We start from the raw sequence: 5,645 nt of genomic DNA on the forward strand, positions 1-5,645 counted from the left end.
GCTACGTAGTGTTATGTTGCATTGTAACAGTTCAGTTTATTTGTTTTTCTTCATCAATAACCTCACTTCCTGTCCTGTGTGTTGTATATTGGAACATTATTCTGTTCTTCGCCTTTAGATAATCCTGTAATAGAACTTTAATATACTTTCTTATTCCATTTTGAATTCATATCTTTCATTTTTTGTCTACTGCAGTCTTTTTTTGAAGTTACAAAAATTCTCAGGATAAATAATATTTTTCCAAATGTAAAAAATGTTCGACGGTACAACATTCTTGTATATACGGCATTTAATAATCTATATGTCAAATTATTGCTCTCCTACACAAATAATCAGTAAGTGAAATCAAAGCACTATCAAAGATCAGTTAAAAGTTAATAATGCTTTGAAGTAGAAACTATTGAAAACAAACAAAAATTTCCATTTTCAGTATAGGGAAGTTGTTAACACGTTGAAGCAACTCAGGTTGTTTGCAAATATCACGTGTTCGATGCAGAAGACCTTTCGCTTCAAGGTACAGAACAGTGTAGCACGGACAAAGTATGACTAAACCGTCAACACGTTATGTAATTAGTTTTAAAAATTACTGAATTTTGCTTACCATAAAACTCTGTAGCTGAAGAATTAACTTTATCCTCCGAATAGCTGTAACCTATTATGGAGCACTTAAATATCGAGAACATTTTACATTTACAAACGCTGCATAAAATACAACCTCATGCCTCACAACAACAAAACGGTATAAAATGCCGGTAACTGCTTATAGCAGTCTCTTGTGCGTGTGCCTTCATGTGATTCTAAGATCAGTAGCTAGATTTAAACACCGACCAGGAAATATCATATGTTCCTACAGGGTGTTTCAAAAATGACCGGTATATTTGAAACGGCAATAAAAACTAAACGAGCAGCGATAGAAATACTCCGTTTGTTGCAATATGCTTGGGACAACAGTACATTTTCAGGCGGACAAACTTTCGAAATTACAGTAGTTACAATTTTCAACAACAGATGGCGCTGCAAGTGATGTGAAAGATATAGAAGACAACGCAGTCTGTGGGTGCGCCATTCTGTACGTCGTCTTTCTGCTGTAAGCGTGTGCTGTTCACAACGTGCAAGTGTGCTGTAGACAACATGGTTTATTCCTTAGAACAGAGGATTTTTCTGGTGTTGGAATTCCACCGCCTAGAACACAGTGTTGTTGCAACAAGACGACGTTTTCAACGGAGGTTTAATGTAACCAAAGGACCGAAAAGCGATACAATAAAGGATCTGTTTGAAAAATTTCAACGGACTGGGAACGTGACGGATGAACGTGCTGGAAAGGTAGGGCGACCGCGTACGGCAACCACAGAGGGCAACGCGCAGCTAGTGCAGCAGGTGATCCAACAGCGGCCTCGGGTTTCCGTTCGCCGTGTTGCAGCTGCGGTCCAAATGACGCCAACGTCCACGTATCGTCTCATGCACCAGAGTTTACACCTCTATCCATACAAAATTCAAACGCGGCAACCCCTCAGCGCCGCTACCATTGCTGCACGAGAGACATTCGCTAACGATATAGTGCACAGGATTGATGACAGCGATATGCATGTGGGCAGCATTTGGTTTACTGACGAAGCTTATTTTTACCTGGACGGCTTCGTCAATAAACAGAACTGGCGCATATGGGGAACCGAAAAGCCCCATGTTGCAGTCCCATCGTCCCTGCATCCTCAAAAAGTACTGGTCTGGGCCGCCATTTCTTCCAAAGGAATCATTGGCCCATTTTTCAGATCCGAAACGATTACTGCATCACGCTATCTGGACATTCTTCGTGAATTTGTGGCGGTACAAACTGCCTTAGACGACACTGCGAACACCTCGTGGTTTATGCAAGATGGTGCCCGGCCACATCGCACGGCCGACGTCTTTAATTTCCTGAATGAATATTTCGATGATCGTGTGATTGCTTTGGGCTATCCGAAACATACGGGAGGCGGCGTGGATTTGCCTCCCTATTCGCCAGACATGAACCCCAGTGACTTCTTTCTGTGGGGACACTTGAAAGACCAGGTGTACCGCCAGAATCCAGAAACAATTGAACAGCTGAAGCAGTACATCTCATCTGCATGTGAAGCCATTCCGCCAGACACGTTGTCAAAGGTTTCGGGTAATTTCATTCAGAGACTACGCCATATTATTGCTACGCATGGTGGATATGTGGAAAATATCGTACTATAGAGTTTCCCAGACCGCAGCGCCATCTGTTGTTGAAAATTGTAACTACTGTAATTTCGAAAGTTTGTCCGCCTGAAAATGTACTGTTGTCCCAAGCATATTGCAACAAACGGTGTATTTCTATCGCTGCTCGTTTAGTTTTTATTGCCGTTTCAAATATACCGGTCATTTTTGAAACACCCTGTAGGTATACTCTCCCCTAGGTGAACGCTCTCATATACAAATGAAGTATAAATTAATGTACTTTTTGTAACCAATTGAAATGATACTTTGTAATTACTACGTTTAACTAAGATTTTTTTTTTGCAGTGTTAAAATTTGTAATGTGTCCCGAATTTTGGTCTGGAAGGTATGGTCACCTTAGCATTCCTCACGGTCAACCACGATATGTCCTGGACGTTACTTTTGGTAATGTATCATGTTTCACTACACAGACTCTCTAGGGACTGCTTGTTCAGCTCTTTTTTCCTCTGTTAGTCATTCCAACAGCCTTGGCGCAGTGGTAACACCGGTTCCCGTCGGATCACCGAAGTTAAGCGCTGTCGCGCTTGGCTAGAACTTGGCTGGGTCACCGTCTGGGTCTGCCGAGTGGTGCTGGCAAGCGGGGCGCCTCAGCCCTTGTGAGGTCAATTGAGAAGCTACTTGATTGAGAAGTAGCGGTTCCAGTCACGGAGAAACTGACAGTGGCCGGGAGAGCGGCGTGCTGACCACAGGCCCTTCCGTGGCTCTGAGCACTATGGGACTCGACATCTATGGTCATCAGTCCCCTAGAACTTAGAACTACTTAAACCTAACTAACCTAAGGACAGCACACAACACCCAGTCATCACGAGGCAGAGAAAATCCCTGACCCCGCCGGGAATCGAACCCGGGAGCCCGTGCGTGGGAAGCGAGAACGCTACCGCACGACCACGAGCTGCGGACCAGGCCCTTCCATATCCACATCTGGTGATGCCTAAGGTCTGAGGATGACACGGCGGCCGGTCGGTGCCGTTGGGCCTCCAAGCTCTGTTCGGACGGTATTTGTTTGCGTTACTCGTATTTGTATTTTCTATGGAAGACCGGCTTACCGACGAGTAATCCATGCATTGACATCATTTCTTACTGTAACGGGGCTACCTCGCATTTCATCTTGTCTCTTAATGGTCAATATATGTTTATTCTATTAATTTGCTGGTTTTATGTTACTTACCAAGCGAGGTGGTGCAGTGGCTAGCACACTGGGATCGCATTCGGGATGACGATAGTTCAACTCCGCGTCCGACCACCCTGATTTAGGTTTTCTGTGCTTTTCCTAATTTGCTCTAACCAAATGTCGGAATGATTCCGTTGAAAGACCACGGCCGATTTCTTTCCCCATCCTTGAAATAATCCGGGCTTGTGCTCAGTCTCTAATCATCTCGATGTCGTCAGGACGTTAAACATTAATCTTCCTTCCTTGTCTTTTACTTCTTTGTAGCCTACCCATGTCTCCCCTATTAATTATTCATAAACAGAAACACCTGTAGTAAAGTAGAATTCTGCTAGAAGATCTGCAGCTATTACTCCCGTCTCCTAATAGGGAAGCGGTATCAGAGTGGGCAGTTAATTCACTTAATTAATTCTGATAGTCTCACCTTACATGTGCTACAATTACTTCAGGCCATCGGTTTCTAATATTCCCTACTCTCGAAATTCGAAGTCTGTTACAGGTCTCAAATTGTTTCTTAGAAGTTATTTTCCTGGTAGCGTTTCACAATTAAATAGGTTTACGGTTTGCACATTTTTGATTAAATTACTTTACGTTTAATGACAATTCCTCATCTCTCTTCAAAGGTGAAGAATATCAGGTTAAAAACTTGACTATATTTTACTTTACGAATTAATGTAATGATTTTCGTGAATATGTAAATATATCATGAACTAAAATGCATAATTACTATTCTATTGTAGCCATGCACTGTCAAAAGAGAAGAGTTTACAATAAGTACTTACAATGCTACACTCAATCCTTGCACAAATTATCGCATAGAATATGTTGAAATGTTCTGCGCACGGTATGTGTGGTAAGTGCATCTGTAAAGGAAATCGGCGGTGGAGTATACAGGGTGAGTCACCTAACGTTACCGCTGGATATATTTCGTAAACCACATCAAATACTGACGAACCGATTCCACAGACCGAACGTGAGGAGAGGGGCTAGTGTAATTGTTTAATACAAACCATACAAAAATACACGGAAGTATGTTTTTTAACACAAACCTACGTTTTTTTTTTAAATGGAACCCCGTTATTTTTGTTAGCACATCTGAACATATAAACAAATACGTAATCAGTGCCGTTTGTTGCATTGTAAAATGTTAATTACATCCGGGAGATATTGTAACCTAAAGCTGACGCTTGAAACCTCCGACGTTCAGTTGCGTGTTGTAACAAACACGGGCCACGGTCGGCGAGCAGCATCTGCAGGGACATGTTTACGATGACGACCGTGTTTACGAGTGTGGCTGTAGTGCACTGTTGTGGTTTGGTCTAGCTGTCGCAGTGTCCGCATGTAGCGCTTGCTGCTATTGTTATTCTGCATTCGTCTCCGCACGCAGACCAACTGTAGTACACCGTGTTACCAGACGTCTGTGATAGTGTAGTGTTGTAGGAACTGTGACCATGGTGTATTCGAACTCTGAAAAGGCGGAGATGATACTCATCTATGGCGAGTGTCGACGAAATGCAGCTGAAGCCTGCAGGGCGTATGCAGAACGGTACCCTGACAGAGAGCATCCAACGTGCCGCACATTGCAAAACATCTACCGCCAACTGTATGCAGCAGGTATGGTCGTAGCACGCAAACGGGTCCGTAACAGGCCCGTCGCAGGAGAAGCGGGTGCAGTTGGTGTGTTAGCTGCTGTTGCGATGAACCCACACATGAGTACACGGGACATTGCGAGACCCGGTGGACTGAGTCAAAGTAGTGTCATGCGTATACTGCATCGTCACCGCTTTCACCCGTTTCATGTGTCGCTATATTAGCAATTACATGGTGATGACTTTAATCATCGAGTGCAATTCTGTCAATGGGCATTAACAGAGAATGCGTTGCAGTTGTACCTGTTTACCGATGAAGCGGGTTTCACAAACCACGGGGCAGTGAATCTACGGATCATGCATTACTGGTTCGTGAACAATCCTCGCTGGTTCAGACAGGTAGAGCGACAGCGACCGTGGACTGTAAATGTATGGTGCGGAATCATTGGCGACCACCTCATTGGTCCTCACTTCATTGCAGGGGCCCAAACAGCCGCAACATACATCGCGTTTCTACAGAATGATCTGCCAACGTTGCTCGAAAATGTCCCACTGGAAACGCGTCGACGTATGTGGTATCAGCATGATGGTGCACCTGCACATTCCACAATTAACACTAGGCTGACCCTTGACAGGATGTTCGACGGGCG

The 5,645-nt window shown here is 43.9% G+C and overlaps 1 pseudogene; it reads left to right on the forward strand.

The window, feature by feature from the left end:
* The first annotated feature begins 2,695 nt into the window (after positions 1 to 2,695).
* Positions 2,696 to 2,814, forward strand: LOC126254235 (5S ribosomal RNA; annotated as a pseudogene).
* The last annotated feature ends 2,831 nt before the right edge of the window (positions 2,815 to 5,645 follow it).

Source organism: Schistocerca nitens, chromosome 4 (genome assembly GCF_023898315.1).
Source record: "Schistocerca nitens isolate TAMUIC-IGC-003100 chromosome 4, iqSchNite1.1, whole genome shotgun sequence".
Classification (NCBI taxonomy): Eukaryota; Metazoa; Arthropoda; class Insecta; order Orthoptera; family Acrididae; genus Schistocerca; species Schistocerca nitens.